The sequence below is a fragment of the Peromyscus leucopus genome, chromosome X (genome assembly GCF_004664715.2).
Source record: "Peromyscus leucopus breed LL Stock chromosome X, UCI_PerLeu_2.1, whole genome shotgun sequence".
In the NCBI taxonomy this organism is placed as follows: domain Eukaryota; kingdom Metazoa; phylum Chordata; class Mammalia; order Rodentia; family Cricetidae; genus Peromyscus; species Peromyscus leucopus.
In genome coordinates, this window is record NC_051083.1 from 26,454,057 (window position 1) to 26,473,674 (window position 19,618).

At 37.5% G+C, this 19,618-nt stretch overlaps 1 protein-coding gene and 1 pseudogene across 8 annotated transcripts in view; one reads left to right on the forward strand and one right to left on the reverse strand.

The window, feature by feature from the left end:
* The window catches only part of Frmpd4 (FERM and PDZ domain containing 4), a 937,357-nt gene that overhangs the window by 353,074 nt on the left and 564,665 nt on the right, over window positions 1–19,618 (forward strand). The window lies entirely within an intron of this gene.
* On the reverse strand, window positions 11,240–12,096 carry LOC114702945 (annotated as a pseudogene).

The window sequence follows — 19,618 nt, forward strand, 5'->3', positions numbered from 1 at the left end:
TGGGGCTAGAGAGGTAGCTCAGTGGTTAAGAGCACTTGCTGCTCTTGCAGATGACCCAGTTTCAATTCTACTACCTATATGGCAGCTCACCACCATGTGTAATTTCAGTTCCTGGAGACCCAATTCCTTCTCCTTGTCTCTGTGAGCACATCATGTATGTAGCATATACATACATGCAGGAAAACATACATGTAAATTAAAAATAAATAATACATATTTTCTTTAAAAAAAGAATGTTGATACTTTGGAGATAATGGCAGAGTATTGTAATAGGAGTGTGCAAACTATGGGCTTGTTTAAAGGTGTGAAGACAGAACATTTTTAAAAGCCAAAATGAAAGCAGTTATATTAGAGATTTTGAAACTGTTGTCCTTGGCCAGAGTAATCCATTACAGAAGAGGTATGTGTCTGAGGTTGAATAGATAGTTGTAGCTCTTGTAGAACTACTTTTTGTATAAATTGTGGTATCCTCTGTTTTTATGGTTCTTATATGTGCTATCCACTATCAGGGAATTAGGAGTGAGGACCCTTTCTTCATAATCTCCCAACAATTAGTTCCTTGTTAGGGTTAACACAGTGACTGTATTTTGTTTCTGGCCACTTCCCTATTCTTTCACAAAACATAACCCCCAAGATAGATTAAGAGGTGGACTCTTGGGAAGGTGATTTGATCAAGAGAATAGGACCTGGAATGAAGGGATTAGTGCCCTTATAAAGGAGTCCCAAGAGAGATGTTTGCTTCTCTTCCACCTGAGGATGCAGCAGGAAAGCAGCATCTTTGAAACAGAGCAATACCTTAAGAGATACAGATGCTGCTTATACCTTGCTTGACCTTGGCCTTTCAGAACTGGGAGCAATAAAATTCTGTTGTTTGCTGGGAGGTGGTGTTACACACCTTTAATCCTAGCACTTGGGAGGCAGAGGCAGGCGGAGCTCTGAGTTTGAGGCCAGCTTAGTCTACAAATTGAGTTCTAGGACAACAAGGAATAAACAGAGAAACCCTGTCTTGAAAAACCAAAAAAAATTAATAATAATCTTGTTGTTTTTTAATTACCCCTTACAAGGCTTTTTGTTATAAAAGACCATGACAGCTACCCTGAATATTGTAATATTTTATTAATTCTTTGAGAATTTTATGCGATATATTTTGATTTTACTTGCCCTCTACTCTCTGACTTAACTCCTCCCAGATCTACTCTCACCTCCCTACATCCCCCCAACTTTGTATCCTTTTTACGTATAAAGAGAAATGAACTTCTAGGGGTTATTACCTGACATTTAGGTCATTGCCAGTCTGATCTACATGATAGACCAACAGGTTTGTTATAAATTTGTATAAAATAGGACATATTACAATTTGTGGAAGTTTTTGAGATGCTAGTTGAGTGACACTTGTGTTTTGTTGTTTGTAGTTAGCTAAGATATCTTGATTAATGATAGTTTATAAAAAGTTCCTACTGTGTGCTCAGAACTATTTTATAAGTAATGAAAGCAGGATATAAAACAAAAATATTGTATATGGTCTAAAAGTTAGGAGAAGGTACGTGTGGTGGTTCTATTGATTGTCAGTTTGACAGGATCTAGAATCATCTAAGAGGCATATCTCTGGACATGTGTGTGAAATAGTTTCTAGATTGAGTTAATTGAGCTAAGAAGACCCAGTCCATGGGCTAGGACGAAAATGAAAACAAATAAACAAACAGCAAGCCGAGTGCCAGCATTCCTCCTTCTTGGATTCCTGAGGGTGGACACAACGTGACCAACCACTTCTGTACTTTCCCCACTACGATCAACTGTATCCTTCAACTCCCTTTGTTCAGTTGCTTTTGTCAGGCATTTTGTGGCAGCAATGAGAAAAGCAACTGATGCAGTAGGAGTGTGTAATAGTGTAATATTGTATGTTGTAGGTGGAGAATCCTTGAGCAAAGGAACCTCATACAGGTTGAGGGCAAGGAATGGAAATCTACAGGGGGAAAAGGTACATTTAATTGTGGAATAAATTTTGATGTGCTTCTGAGCTATACAAGTGCAGACATATGGGAGACAGTTGGATTTTCTGTTATCTATTGGTGCATGACAAACTACCCTGAAGCTTAATGGCTTAGAAAAACAACAATTTATTATTTCTTGCATTTCAGTGGCTTTTCTGGATAGTTCCAATGTTGGTTTTGCCTTTTTCTCATCTGATTGCATTCATCTGGGACACAGTTCATCAGAAAGGTCTGGGAAATCTCAGGGGCATATTTGCTAGTGGTTTCTAGATATGAACACTTCTTCAAATGGTCTCTGATCTTCCAACACAGTAGATGGGCCTCATTTCTTATAGGATTTTCCCCAGATAGTTAGCAAGGTGATATGTGTAAAACTGTGTCTTCATAGGCCCCAGTTTTTAAAGATACAGTACATCATTTTTACCACAATGCCAGCCCAGACCTAAGCTACTGGGAAGTAGACTCATCCATTTAATGATAGGAACAAGAAATCACCTTGCATGGGATCTTCTTACACAAACTAGAAAGAATCCATGGCCACATATTGAATGTGTCACAGATTCATAGCTTCCTCTAAACTCAATAGAGTAACTTGGCCACTGGAAAATTGAATGTTATCAAGGAAAAAGTTAGAGGCTAAATCCTGACTATACACCACAATATGAAAACCCGAGAGTAGTTTTCCTTTTATTCCAGTTGAAATAAAATGACATTTAATTACCTAAGATACAGTTATCCTACAGTCTTGGGTGGGAAAATTCAACCTCATAGTGAAACAAAGCTAATTGTATACCATGGGCTGCTGAATTCAACCTCACATCCTAAAGTGAGTCCATAGAAACTCAACACCAAATTGGCATTCAATCACTTGTCTTACCCACTATATTCAGTGCCTCACACAGGGATTTAATATGCTCAGTGAAGAATTTGTAATACAATTAAAACTCAGTATATTTCTAGATGGCATCTACTGTGTTGTACTGTACATGCTGTCCTCTCATCTAAGTTTGATTTGAATTTAAGTAGTATTTACTCTCCCGTAGTAGACATGCTTCGGCCAAAGTCCATTGAGTTCATAGTCAGTGTGTGAATTCAATATGGATGACCATGATGATGACTGATGATGAAGATAAAGATGATGATGATTTTGCAGATAAGAATTATGACCTAGTATAGGCTAGGCAAGTGTTCTACCACTGAGCTATATTTTCATCTCTCAGTCTGGACATTATTGAGTTGAGTAGTGCCTGAGGTAGTAAAATCCTGGAAACTGAATACAGTGAGGCTAGAAGGAAACAGGGTCTAACAACAGTGCTGAATTTTGAACAGATGTGAATATCAATGTCTTTAAGTGTTTGAAGGTCTATCATGTGGCAGGCAGTAGGATTTAAATGAGTAATTCTAGAAATTAGAACTAGAATTAATAGGTATGAAAGGAGAACTTAGAAAAGTTATTACATTTGCTTCAAAATGGACCACCTCAAAAAGTAGTGACTTTTCTATAAGCCAAGGGTTTTGTAAAAAGGATAGATAGTTCCTCATGAGCTGGTTGAAGAGTTTGTTCTAGGATTGGATACAGGTTGAGATGATAATCATCTAAATTTTTGTTACTCTAGTTGAGATTATAGTGAATTCACTTTTCTATTCCAGCTTGTTTGGGCTGGATTGGGTTCTACCCCAACAAGCTGGAATAGAAAAGTTAATGTTAGTTTCTATAATGGGAAGTCCCAGGATAGGTCTAAACTGGATCAAGAAGTCATTCACAGTCAGTATGGAGGACTAGCTATACACATTTTCCCCTCCTAGTATGCAATGAAAGTGTGGAATCCCTTTAAAAAAATAGGATTCCACACTGTTTTTCTCAGGCTACTTTCATTTCTGACTACCTAATTTTTTTCCTTAGCAGCTTAATGTTTTTCTTATCATAGCTGCAAAAGAGTATTCTTCCATTTGGTGATGATGACCAGTGATACATCACCCATCACCTCTGAAAGATTTTTCTCAATTATGTCCATTTTTCTCAACCAAGTTCATGGTGATAGCCTCTTTGCCCAGCCCTAAGTGACTTATTCACTGCTGGAATTCAGGATAGAGTCAGCTTGAGTGTAATGATAAGGAAAAAGAGGTGGATCAGTTCAGGAATGAAAAAAATGGGGTGAGGTTATGTTAAAGAAGAATGAGGGTGGCAGCTAGAGAGGTGGCAGAGCAGTTAAGAGTACTGTTTTCTCTTCCAGAGGACCCGGGTTCAATTCAAACACCCACATGGAGGTTCACAGCTGGCTGCAACTCCAGTCTCAGGAGATATGATGCCCTCTTCTGGCCTCTGTTGGCATCGTATATACAAGGAGTACATACATATACATAGGCAAAACACCTTTACACATAAAAGAAAATGGGAAAAGAAGGATGAATTGGTTCAGTGCTTGATGTCTACTCTGTTTAACAAATCTAACTCAAATTAAGAAAATTTCTTATTTTTTGAAATTATAATATATTTTTAACATTTGTCCCATCCCTTTTCCTCCCTCCAACCTCATCATACACCCATAAATCCATTGCCTCTTTTACATTAATTATTTTGCATGCATATATACATATATATATTCCTACATATCACCTGCTCATTCCATATAATGTTACTTGTATGTATGTAAGGCTAACCATTTGGTATTGGATAACCAATTCCCTGGGGAAGATTATGTTTCATGCTCCCAACATTTTTAGTTGTCTGTAGTTACTTGTGCAGGGTTGAGGCCTTGTGGGCTTTTTCTCATACACTTTGGCATGTCCATTCAATCTGTCTTTGTTAAGCTCATGTTTAGGCAGTCATGTTGGTGAGACTTTATGTGTGTAGCTTTTGACATTACTAAGAGACACAATTTCACAGCAAACTCTCTGGTCCTCCAGCTCATTAAATATTTCTACCCTCTTTTCCACAGTGACCCCTAAGCCTTAGGTATGGGAGTATTCTGCTGGTGTATCCATTGGAACTAAACTCTACAACTGTGAATTTTGATTGGCTGTGGTTTTCTGTAATGCTCTCTGTTGTAAAGAGATATTTCTTAATGATGTGTGAGGATTACACTTATCTATGGGTATAAGGATAAATATTTAGATTCTTCTCCCGTATCCTTGACTTCATTCTCACTGAGTAGTTAGTTTTATTTCCTGTGCTAGGAATGGATTCTCTCTTGTTGAGTGGGTCTTAATACCAATTAAGGGGCTGTTGGTTACTGTCAAGGTATGAGTGTCACTACTGTACCCTTAAAGTTACGGTACAATGCTGGTCATTGATGTGGTTTACAGATGTCTTAGCTGGATGTGACTTTTGGTTGCCTCTCTCTTTTGCAAGATTGCACAGTGCCTTCTGGTATCATAAAAGCTACTCCTCAGGGGGGAGACTTTTAGCTCAGGGATTTCGAAGTCCTGTTTCTGAAGAGCATGGTGTCTTCATCAATAGGGAATTAACTTCCACCTCTGGTGAGCAACCAAGGGCAACAGAAATAGGCTATATATTTTGGAAGACTCTTGGACAGTCCTGGCCAACAATTCAAAAGAAGTGCCTCATGTCTTTGAAGTAGTCTTTGGCTCTCAGAGGGAACATTGTTAACCCAGATGAATAAAGTTTATTAAAACTATGTATGTATATTTATATACAATTACATGTATTATAGTTTTGGGGATTTTTTTTGTCAAGTTAATAGTGTGGTTCCTTATGGCTTTTTCAGAACCCTTATTGTGATTTTGCCCTGCTCTCTCCTTCGATATTTACCTCCCTCCCCTCCCTCAAGGAGGACCCCCCCTTTCCATATTTCCATGATCAGATCACTTATACCTTGAGATTCCTCTCTTTATTGTTGTCCAACCTCCTCACCCTGGCAAAGGTTCTATTTTACTTTCCTGGTTTCTAAGTTACTCCATGCTATGTACTCACATCTGAAGATTAGGAACCAATATCCTCAAATGAGAAAGAACATGGGACATTTGTCTTTCTGGGTCTGCATTACCTCTCTCAATATGATCTTTCCCTAGTTTCATTATTTTACCTGCAAAGTTTATGATTTAATTTGTAAGAAAATAGCTTCATATTAGCATCTTGGTAATATAAAATGCATTTTAATGTTAAATGCCATCTTCTTACGTATGTATTACAACTTTCTCATGGCATGTGTATTTGATACATTTTTGTATATTCTGCATATTCTTCTTAAAAACTGTGTATCATGATTCTTTGATCTAGCATTTCTTCTTTCTTTTGATATTAAGTCAATGAGCAATATTCCCTAGAGCCTACTTAGATTTTTCATGTCTACCTTCCATTTTCTTTGGGGAAATATTTATATATCCATGTATATCCATGTGTGTATATGTGTATGCACATGTGTGTGTGCACATGTATGTGTATTTGTGTGTGTGTGTGTGTGTGTGTGTGTGTGTGTGTGTTAAGATTTCTGTCCTTTCTGGTGAACTAGTCAATTATTTAATTATCTGTGTTAAAAATTTGACTTTTTTTGGTGAAACTGTGCATCAAATTCCTGGAAATATTTATTATACCAGCTAGTACCAGGACCACATAGAGGCAGAAATGTAATGGATTCACCAGCATGGGAATTAGTTCAGCCAATATGTTCACTGCTATTTTCTTTCAAGTCTAAAACTTAGTGGGAACTTAAATAAACAGACAATAATATATCAGCCAGCTTATCAAGGAGGGACAATGACAGTCCAATCCAGTCAGCTCCTTTAGTGGCTCTATGCAGTTCCTGGAGAACTGGGACACACAAAAACCTTATTAGAGACAGGGTCTCTCCCTGGCTTGTAACTTGCTGGGTAGGGTAAGCTTTCTGACCCTGAGCACCAAAGACCAACCTGTCCCTGCCTTCCTAGTTCTTGCATTACAAGGGTACCTGCCCCCAAATTATATATGAAAAAATTTCATTTTGTGTCTGTGTGCATTTTGCCAGCACACTCTGTCCATTTGGTGGTCAGGGAGGGCACCAGATCCCCTGAAATCCTGGTTACAGATTTACAGAGTTATAGTTTATGAGCCCCAATATGGATGCTGGGAACTGAATCCAGGTCTTCTGTGTGTGTGTGTGTGTGTGTGTGTGTGTGTGTGTGAGAGAGAGAGAGAGAGAGAGAGAGAGAGAGAGAGAGAGAGAGAGAGAGAGAGAGAGAGTTCTGGGGGTCTAAATGCAGGTCCTCATACTTTCACAGCAAACACTTTACCAATTGAAATGTTTTCCCAGCTGTGAGCTTTCATAATTTCATCTGCTAAATGTCATTACAGCTTACATTCCTATAGAAGAGCTGTACCTGAATATAATAGCAAATGCTCCCCCACCAATCCACACCTGCCAAGATCCACAGGGTACACTTTTTTGCACCATTCAACTAAGAAAGCAGAGGAGAAAGTGAGGTGAAGCTGTCTTGCCACCCTCTTCACATAAATGAGCCATCAATTAGTTAAATGCTTGGCTAAGCAGCAGACACTGGCATACATTAATATTGGCTAAGTTCCACCAGCAATGCATTCTTAACTAGCATGGATCATCATTCACAAATCTACTGTGCACACATTTACATTAATTAAAACCCAAGCTGATAGTCCTTTGCTACTTTCCCCTTAACCCTGCATCTTTCTCAAATAAATGCCCTCCATGAAATCAAGAAGTGGCAATGCTTAGGGGAAAAGAAATGCAATGCAAAGGAAAATTCTTATTTTCTTCCCGAGATTGAAATATGTCCTGATGATTCCACCAAGGTCTTCTTTCCTCCAGTATGTGTTTTGTGATTTTGTGCTGAGCTTTGGTTCATCTTGAAGGTTCGATTTGTGTTGCTGGGGATGGATCCCAAGTCCTTAAATATTAGCCAAGTGTCCTATCATCAAGCCACACCTCCAACCCCACTTTGGAAGGATTTTCATATAAATTTTAGAGTGCAAGGGTTTACTCTCCTTGATGTCTTTCTTCCTCAGAGATAGTTTTACCCTATCTTCCAACTGATAGGCGGTGTGGCTTTTAAAGACATACACACCAGTCTTGTGTTCTTCAGAATATAAATAGAAGCATTGAGAAGACTCTTGTAGCTTTCTAAATTGACTTCTCTGAACCAAGGGAGAAATTAAGTCGGGCTGAGGAGCCTATCTTTGGCTCATTAAATCTTGCAGGGTTTTCTCTGAAATGGTGAGTCTCCTAGGATAAGTCAAGGAAAGATTCTCTTTAAATTCCCTGAAAATCAGGAAGGTACAAAATTTCTGATAATTTTAAATTATTCTTTAGTGGGACTGTATATTGAAAGTGGATTGTATCATCTAGGTAGATAACAGAAATAGAGGGAAAGGAAAGGAACGTGTTAATGATTGTATCCACTAGCAACACAGTGTCAAAAATAGTTGGAATTTTTAAGGAGCTCATGCTACTTCATCATTTTTGCCTACAGAAATACTCCGATTTAAATTATACTGCCAAGCAAGATGCACACACCTGTATTCCCAGCATTCAGGAACAGAGGCAAAAGGCTGGCTGCAAGTTTGAGGCCTGTCTGGTCTATATAGTGAGTTAGAGGTCAGCCAGGGTTATATAAAAAAGAAATGAATAAACATTAAAACTATATACTATAGTTTTATGGAATAGAAATATATACAAATCATGAGCAGCAAACAAATGCATTGTGGAGGAAGGTTTTTGAGAAACATTTGCTTTCTTTGGTGTAGAGATGACTTTGAGCTGCTGGTGGATTTTCAGACAGTCATATGATAGATAATAATTGAGTCTAATTTCATAGTTCAAATTATTTGAGTTTGGTGTGCATTTTCTCCTACCTCCTCCTTTCCCCTCTCTCTGTTATGCATGAACACACACACACACACACACACACACACACACACACACACACACACACATATACACACACACATTCTGAAAGGGATAACAATTCATATAACATACTCAACCTTAAAATACGTTGAGATATTAACCATCCGAGCTATATAAAATCACAGTAAAAATTCTGCCAATATGTTTTTCTTCTATGCGCCATAGAGTATGCGGTTATCACACATGTACTACAGTAAATGTTCACTCAAAATTGGAAGTGTACGCCAGCATGGTGTGTCAGTGGGTGAAGGTGCTTGCTCCCAAGCCTGAGTTCAATGCCTTAGACCAAGATGTTAAAACAACAATAACAACAACAAAAACAACTCCTGCAAGTTTGTTTCCTCTGACCTCCTGCACCCTTCCTCCATAGGCATATAAATAGATAAATAAATTTAATTTAATAAAAATATTTTCTTTAATGAAGGTCTGATGATATAGGGACATTTCATGGCCAAACAAGTAAGGCAACATTTAACTTCTCAGATCCTGCTTGAAAAGCTCCATTCAGATCTTAAGTGCATATCTATAATCATAGCACTTCAGAGGCTAAGGCCGGGAGATCTGAAGTCTGAGTACTGCCTGGGATGCATAGTGAATGGCTATATTGCAAGGCCTCAAAACAAAAGGCAAGAGCCCAGTGTAGTGTGGTACATGCACACTTTTAATCCCAAAACTTGTAGGGGAGAGGAAGGTGGATCTCTATGAGTTTGAGGCCAACCTGTTCTATATAGTAAGCTCTAGGCCAGCTGGGGCTATAAATGAGACTGTCTTAAATACACAAAAACAACAAACAAAAACCCCAAAATTACCAAACAAAACAAAACAAAAATCCCAACACTACAGCAAAAACCCAACAAACAAAATTTTAAGATGTGTTGTGTTCATAAAAGTCATTTTGAACACAGGTAGACAATGACTCACTGTGGAGGCTGTACCCCATGCCCACTAAATTAGTGATTTGATGATTTCACCCCATTAATAAATCTATTGAAGAATCATTGCAGCAACAGGAGTCCACTAAACTTCTACAGCATCAGACCTCACACCACGGCACGTCCCTCTACACCCACAAATGGCCATCCTGCCATTGGTTTATTCACTCCCACAATCCCCAGAATAGAAAATACCTCAGAGGGACAAATTGTTCACTGAGTCATTTTAAAAATGTCATTGCAAATGTAAGCAGCTTTGGCCTTCCATAAGAAACAAAGGAATAAAATGGAGTGTTAATATTGGCGATAATTTAAGGAGCTCAATTTATTCCTATGGGCTCCAATCATCAAATACCACTACAACTTTATTGCATATTCACAAGAAATCATTATATTTTTGCAGTTTTTTTGAATTCTATTACCCAGGGTCATAAAACCCCTTCTAATAAGAAATCATGATTGTCAAGTCCAGTTTGATTAAAGGGAATGACAGATGATTGGAGGTCTTAGAGATGATGATTTTCTGCCTCCCATTGCTTCACATATTAATGATGATTATATGATTATAAAAGGAAACCCATAGATCTACTTTCAGGAGTCTGTATCATAAATAATTTTAATGGTAGGTGATGTGAATTTTTCTTGTCTTTTATTGTTTGCATGCAATTTCATGAATGGCCTCTATCCCAAAGGTGCTACAACTGTCTACTTCACATTCTTTACAAAAAAAACAAAAACAAAAACAAAAACAAAAACTTACCAGTTATTCCCAAATTCATAACCACCAAATTTGTGAGTCAGAGAACTCCCTGTTAATAAGTTGGAACCTATTATTTTCATCACACAAAGAAGCAGTAATGTTACTACTTCCTCCATGTGAGAATGCCTGTGAGGATTTGTTTTAAAATGTCCCTATATATTTACTAAAGTGTTTATTTATTTCACTTCATTATTATTATTGTGTTGTGTGCACACATGTATTTTGTGTGTGTGTGTGTGTGTGTGTGTGTGTGTGTGTGTGTGTGTGTGTGTGTGTGCGCAGGTGTATGCAGGTGTATGTGTGCATGGAGGCTTCAGGGTATCTTCCTCAGTCACTTCTCTACCTTATTTTTTTTTAAAGACAGGGTCTCTCACTAAACCTGGGGCTCCTGGATTCAGCTGGACTGGCCTTCATGTGATTTCCAAGCATCCTTTTGTGTCTGCTTTGTCAAGTTTTAGATTAGAAGCACTGTCCACAGCACCTGGATTTTTAATGTGGATTCAGGAGGATCAAACTTAGATCCTCTTGCTTTCAAGGCAAGCACTTTAGCAATATAACTATACTTCCAGCCCTTATGAATAGTTATTTGATTTTTTTTTCTTGTTTGGTTTTGTTTTAATTCAAGGTCTCACTATGTAACCCTGGCTGTTCTGGAACTCCCTATATAGAACAGGGGGGCTTCAAACTCATGGAGCTCCTCCTGCCTCTGCCTCCTGAGTGCTAGGATTAAAGGCTACACCACCACATCCAGCACCTTAAAAAATAGGATATCCCAAATTCTTGTTAGTGTTGTTTCTATTTTATTTATTATAGGTCATGTATTAAAGCAATAATAATATTCCAGAGAGAGAGAAGTTAGGTATTTTTTATGATAACAACACACACACACACACACACACACACACACACACACACACCCCTGACCTTTTGGTGAAATTTATTTTCCAGAGAAGTTGATCCCATAATCCTTCTGGAATTAGAACATGTCCTCTTTGCTGACTCTGTGTATGGCCCCAATGCAGCCCATCATTCACTTCTTGCCTGTGATACTGAAACCTGGCCTACCCAGTACCACAAAGAAGTGCAGGAAGGCTATAGAACCCAATACTTGGTGTGTTCTTAAATCTCAAAACCCAAGTTTCCAGTATCTGAGAAGTGGTTTTCCTATAACTCACACTCCCATACTTTCAGACCTCTCTCCAGGTTTCTTCTGCCTTGGCTCCATGGACTATGCAGGGAATGGCCTAAATTTCATTTCTGCTGATGCCAATGGACCTGGTGGTGTATCTTGCTTTGGAAAATACCTTGGTCTGGCCTGTGAGCTACTCTAAAACTTTACCTGCCTGGATCTCTGTCTTTGCTCTCCCGCACACAGATACTGAGAGGCAGAGCTGGCAGATATGAAGTTCCCACATGGGGTTCTTTTTCACCTTAACTTTATACCATGATGGAGGACAGGAAGAGAGACAGTATGAATATATTTTTGATGCCTTGTTTACTCCAGATTGGCCAGAGTGACTTTCTGACAAGAGCATTAAATAAAATAAAATTAAAATGTGTATTTGCCGTATGACATGATGAATAAAATTAGAATCCTAGTCATGCTATGAAAACAGTGTAATGTGTGCAGAGACACTCTGTATTATGAGTTAGTATATACTTCACTATCTCTATTCACACTGTTCCCTCTCCTTGGACTTTAGAAAGAGTAGGATATTTGGCATGTCTTGGTGTTTTTCCCCTGTAGTCTTTTCTCTTTATCTCAGCAACAGCAGGGGTAATAGTTATGCCAACAAGCATTCTGAAACATCTGAAAAAGTTGCATCTGTCTTGTATGAAACAAAGCATTTTTCCCTTCTGATTTTTAAAACTACTAAGAGTTAAAAGGTAGCACTTTTGTGATTAGGTTTGAGTTCTGGAAGGAATATTTTAGAAGTTCTGATCATCCACTCTATTGATTTCAAGTTTAGATTTTATTTACTTTTTATGGGTTGGATTCAAAGAATGATGCCCTTTTAGATCACAGGGATTTAACCATATCTCATGTGCACACGGTAAAATACAAGCAGAAATTATACATAATGTATTCAGTGAGGTCACAGACTGGTATCAAAATCACACAATGACATTCCAGTATTTCATCAACATATACACAGAAATGCTCAACAAAGTTTCAACAGGTTGAAATAATATATAAATCTAATCATCCACCATGAATAAATGGGATTTATCCAAGCTATACAGGACAGGTTCAACACTTGAAAATCAATTAATGTAATCTATCACAATAAACAGGCTAATGAAGAATATTGTATGATCATAGATAAAACATGTATTTGACAAAATACAAAACCCATCCCTGATAAGAATTTCAGTGAAAATGAAATAGAGTACTCTTTCAACTCAGTAAGTAATGTTTATTTTTAAAAACCTACTGTTTTGTTACTATGATCAGGAGCAGTACAGTGTCCCTTTCCACTACTACTTTTAAATCCTGTGCTGGAAAGTCCTAGAAAAACCAATAAGACAAGAAAAATGGGAAGAAAGAAGTCTGTGTTTACAGGTGACACACCTATCTATTTAGAAAATCCAAAGAATCAACAAAAAGATTGCGGTAATCAAGTTAGTATGAAAAAGTTAATTATTGTCCCTGTGAATCAGCAATGAATAAGTAGTATTTGAAAGTTGTGCTATTAATATGTAGTATAATATTTAATGTTATAATATCATATATGTGAGAAAAAACTATAAACTGTGGATGAAACAGAGAGCAGATAAATGGAGAGATGTTTGATGTGTATGCCCAGAAATACTCAATGTTATTATGATATCAGTTCTCAACTTGATATGTAGATTCAGTTCAGACCATTCTGATTCCCAGCACATTATTTCTTGCATGTCAATATCTTCAAGTTTATATAGTAAGGTAAAAGCCTCAACGTAAAAGACAAAGTCAGAGGACTGACAATGTTCAACCTTAAGACTTAGCACAAAGATGCAACAATCAAGACAGTATTGTACTAACAAATGAATACACAAATTAGAAATTAACCAAACCAGAAAAGTGAGTTCAGAAATAGACCCACATAAATATGGTCAACTTAATTTTGACAAACAAGCTAAGCAATGACATACAGCAAAACTGGTCTTTCCATTTATTTATATAAATGATGTATGCATATTCACATATAAAAATAACTTCTAAACATGAATTTTATATCCTTCACCAAGGCAGCTAGAAATATATGCTGATTTTAAACATTAAATGAAAAACTGGCTGGGCATGGCACATGCCTTTGTTTTCAACACTTGAAAGGCAGGGGCAGGTGGATCTTTGTGAGTTAGAGGCCAGCATGATCTATATGGTGATTTCCAGGCCAGCCAGGACAACAATGACTCTGTTTCGATAGAAACAAAAAGAAAAAAAAACAACAACAGCAACAAGTGTAAAACTTTAAGTCTGCTAAAAGACCTAGGTAATTTGAGGTATGGTGAAGAGAAAACAACACCAAAGGCAATGCATGAAAGAAAAATTGATGTTATAGTTCATTTAAATTATTGATTTCTTTTCTGTAAAAGACACTATCACAATAATTAGCAGTCAGGCCACAGGCAGGGAAAAATATTTACAAAAGACATATGTGATAAAGGGTAGTTATTTAAAATGTACAAAGAACTCTTAGAATTCAGCAATAAGAAAATTACTTAATTTTAAAAATAGGCCAAGGACTTCAACAAAAATAACTTAATGAAGAAGACAGAATACCAGCAAGATGGCTTAGGGGGAAGAGATGTTTGCTGCCAAGCTTGATGATCTGAGATTGAGCCAAGGAACCCACACAGAAGGAGAGAACAAACTCCTGCAAGTTATCCCCTGGCCTCCACACACACACCTCCAATAAAAAAGTGAACTTTAATTAAAAAAAAAGACAGATAGCAAATGAGCAGATGAGACTTCAGTTAATGTTACCAGAGGAATGAAAATGAAAATAACAATGTTATACCACTGCAAACTATGAGAATAGACAAAATTCAGAGCACTGACAGCACCAATGTTGATAAGGACATGCAGAAATAGAAACTGTCATTATTGGTGGGAACAACAAATCGTTTATATCCCCCTCAGAGAATAGTTTGACAGTTCCTTACAAGGCTGAAGATACACTTACCATAGAACCTAATAACATTGTTTAGTACTAAGTCAAGGGAGTCAACAACCGGTGTGCCTCCCCAAACCTGAACATAGATGTCTATAACATCTTCATTTATAGTGATTCAAATCTCTGTGCAGCAAAATTAGAATGTGAATGGGTAAAGTAGTATATAGAGACCATGAAATATTATTTACATCTAAAGAGAAATGAGCTAACAATGAATTGGCATGGGCAAATCAGAAATACATATCGGTGGATAAAAAAAGCTCATCTGGAAAGGTTATATTACTGCATCATTATGATATGGCATTCTTGAAAATGCAAAAGTGTTGAGATGGTAAAAAAAAAAAAAAAAAAAAAAAAAAAAAAAAAAAAAAAAAAACCTGGTTGTTACAGAGAAGGAAGCGAGAGAAAATTCCATAGAATTCAGAATTTTTTAGAGCAAAGTAACTATTCTGTGTGATACTGCAGTGATGGACAGTTACCATGCATTTGTCCACATTTATAGGTTATATACCAAGAGTAAGCCTTAATGTAAACTCTGGGCATTGGATGATAATATGCCAGCGCATTGATTGTAGTAAATATACTAGGGTAGTATTATGGCGTTTTATGAATGGAAAAGACTCAATGTGTGTGGGGATAGTAAGTATGTAAATCTCTCTCTACCTTCCATTCAGTTTTCCAACATACCTATAATTGCTTGAATAGATAAAGCCCATGCAATAATGATTGGATGATTATGAATTGACTCTTGTTACTAAAGAGCTTTACCATAAACCTTAGCTTGCTTTGGATTCAGTTTTTGTTTAAATAATCTGTTCTTTCTCTGTTGGCTGAAGCAACTGTATCACACTGAAAACAGAACCAAATTCTTGGCATCTTGACCAAAGCGTTGTTCTGAGTCCCATACTGGTACTGCTGTGACAAGCCTCTGTACCATTAGACATCATATGAACAACATATGGACATCTGCAATGATTTGATGACTAAAACTTTTTCTTTCCTGTTGTAGTATTTAAGAAATGTGGTATTGTTCAGTTACTAATAAGTGCTTTGTAGGTATGCTCAGAACTATCAACAAAATAACATTTGATAATCAGAGCATGTGCAAAGATGGCAACTGTTTTGTTTTTGGAGTAAGGTCTGATGTGCAGTGGAAAGTTGTGTGGCGCTTTGAAGATCATTTCTTGGGCTTGTGAATTGAGTATAACAAAATAATTGACTTCCTTCCCATCCGTTTGCCATCCTAAAGAATACAGTATGTCTGGAATCAGTGTTCTGTTGTTTTAGTGTATGTCCAGTATTGATTTCCAAACTTTAGCGTCCCACAAAAGTACTTGCAGGGTAATTATAAGCAGACTTATGGGCACTACCACAAGAACTTAGCATGTGTGGGAGGGGCCCTCAGGGTTTGTACTGTTTTTTAATCGTGTGTGTGTGTGTGTGTGTGTGTGTGTGTGTGTGTGTGTGTGTACACGTGGGCACACACGTTCTTGCTGTGCTCTGTGTGTAGAGGTCAGAGAGCAACTTCATGTATCAAACTTGGACTTCTACTTGATTTGAGACAAAGTTTCATATTCACTCTGCAGCCTAATTATCTTGTGACCTTCCGGGGATTTGCCTCTGACTCCCACCTTGCTATAAGAATCCTGGGATTACAGATGCACACTCTGAGTCTGACTTTACATGGAGTCTGAGGATCTGGACTAAGGTCCTCACCTTGACTCATCAAGTGCTTTACCTGCTGAGCCATCTTCCCAGCCCTTGATTTCTCTTTAAGGCACTGACAACTGTGTTTTAAATTAAAAGCAAAGAGCAGGCCTGAGGTGGAAAGCAGAGCAAATAAGAAAAATAGGAACTTTTGCTTCTTCGTTACAAATCAGGTTATACATTTTTTACTCCTATTTGTACATCTCAGTTTACTTCCTGTTGCTGTGATAAATACCATGACCAAAAGCAACTTGGGGAGGGAATGGTTTATTTCATCTTAAACTTCCATGTCACAGTCCATCAATGAGGGGAGTCAGGGCAGAAAGAAAGAGACCATGGAGGAATGCTACTTACTGTCTTCCTCCTTGTGGCTTTCTTCAGCCTGCTTTCTTAGACAACCCAGGACCACCTGCCCAGACATGGCACCATCCACAGTGGTCTGGGCCCTCCCCTATCAAGCATCAATCAAGAAAATTTCCCAACAGACTTGCCTACAGCCTAATCTGATGGAGACAATTCATCAGTTGAGTTCCCTCCTCCCACATGACTCTAGCTTGTGCCAAGTTGATAAAAATACTAACCAAAGCATTGTTCATCTTGTTATCAGATGGGCTTCTTTTCCATACTGTGCTGTCAGCTCTTTATGGAGTACATGTAAAGCTGCAGAAATCAATCTTGTGACTTTGAAACTTTGTCATTTTCTATACACAATTGGATGCCCATCTTGCATGGTTGATAATGAAGTCTTCTTCTTTCCTACAAAATATTATCTGATATGCACAGAATTTCAAAGCCATTTAGGTACTAACTATTCTGTTTTTTAAGCAGACATAGAGACCTTTGGATAGAACAGTGCTCCAGAGAGTGTACGATGACAAGCAAATGGACTTATGCTCATTGGATAATGTGGAAACCAAAAACATGTAGATGAGATTCATCTTTTTTCTCCATAACCCAGCTAGAGGGTGTCATTTTCCAATGTGATAATGAAAACGTGTGTCACAGTAAGGTGTGAACACATAATTAATGAGTGTGATGGCTAATCTTGATTGTCAACTTGTCTACATCTGAAATTAACTAAAACCCAAGCAGCTGAGCTCACTAGTAAGGACATTTTCTTGATTGGATCATTTGAGTGGGAAGCCCCACCTTAAATCTGGGCCACACCTTCTGGTGGCAGCCTATATAAAAGGACATGGAGGAAGCAAGCTTTTGCTTTTTGTCTATTTACCCTCAATCATAGCCAAGTTCATCTATCATTCTACTAAGGCATTCTCTCACTGATAATAGAGCCTCCTTCAGAATTCCTATATATACCGAAGACCAACTGAGATACCCAGCCTTGTGGACTGAGTAACTATTGGATTCTTGGACTTTCTGTTGAGAGATTGTCATCATTAGACTAGCCAGACCATAGCATATAAGCTGCTCTAATAAATGCCCTTTGGATATATTCATTATATCAGTTTTGTTCCTTCAGAAAATCCTAACTAATACAATGAATTACCTAGCCTAAAAGGGAGAAAACAAGAAAAAAAAGAAAGAGGAAAAGGACAAATGTAGCATCTTTAGGAGATCAGAAATTGGCCAAAGAGTTCTCATTGGAGTAGATATGGGCTATTGGATCTGTCATGAATCCCCAGCTGAGTGAGAGTGAAGATTGTATACAAATGATGGGGAATGCTGTAATTCAGATACCCTTAGGTTTTTAGCTGTTGGTTTCTCCCAATTCTGGTACTTTTTCAGGCTAAAGATTTTGTAGTCTTGTGAGTGAAGGAATCTACATTTCTGAAACACCACTCACATCCTCAATGAAAATAATTTCTTAGGCTCTTATGCTAATCAGTAAGCCTCTGATACATATCTTTTGACATTTAAAGTTTTTATTTCTGTGCTGTGTGCATGCAACCACTTGTGCATGTGTGTGCCATGACATATGTGTGTCAAAGGACAATGTGCAGCAGTCAGTACCTTTCTTCCACCATGTGGGTCCACAGGGATAAACTTAGGTCATTAGACTCGACAGCAAACCCCTTTAGCCACAGAGCCATCTTCCCAGCACATTGGGACATCTTTAGTAATAATGAATTTGATGTGCTTGCCTTGTTTTCCTCTGAAGTGTGGCAATCTCATCGGGGCCTTTCAGTATGACCACATTTCTCTAGGGTGTGTGTTAAGATGGGCTCATAAGTGATCATATCCAATTGTATATCACAGTTTTGTTCTATTTATAAAGGTGAGAAGTCCTTCATGTTAGTCACAGAGGGACTTCAATGATTTTGGTGTGACGCTTCATTATCAAGTTTTGTTATAGATATTGAACATAAAGGAAGAGATTGATGATTGTTATTCCTTATTCACATGTCTTTGGTCATTATCCTTTACTGACTTGCTTTACTATAAATTTGGATGTTTGTGTTTTGATGTGGGTTTTTAGGAAAATGTTACACAGACAAATGTTACTGTAGCATTTTCTGATTCCATTTAGAATACCAAAGGTTTTATAATCTCTAATGTAAAATACAACAAAACAAAAACTAACAAGAGGACAGGTTTGCTGAAAGAGTCAGATGGGTCCTTTATAGAAGGAATACCATTTCTTTTCACATTTTTCTATTCCAAGCACAACACTTGGGTAATGCTAATAGCAAGCCCTGAGTTTAATTATTGAAAACAATGTCAACATAAAATGGAAGTTCCCAATACCGGCTTTCTCCTTTCATCAAAGATCATTCAATTTGCCAGAGAATGTGAGCGAAGGATTATAGCTGAAAGGTTAATAGAAGTCATGTTGCCCTTGGCTTAATTCTGTCTTTTCTTTTTATGTCATTTGATGTTCAGCTCCAACTTCAAAACTCTAGTACATAGCACATGTATTGAGTGTGTTACCTGTTAAATACTGTCTCGATTTCTGTTCTTTTTATTTGCTTGTTTCTTCCTTTGTATTGTTTTGTCTTTATTGAGAAGTCAAAGGTAACATAAAGTAGACCATTTATGCCATCGAATTTGAAATTTTATTTTACCCCTCTAAATTCTTAAAATTCTGGACATAATGTGTAAATACTAGTTTAAATAGTAAATTATTGAGATAGTGGAAGTGTTTTAGTGTTCATAGAAATGACCCACATTTTTAGTAATTTTTTTCCCTAGAGGGAACCATGGAACTCAGTATGTAGTACTTATACTCTGA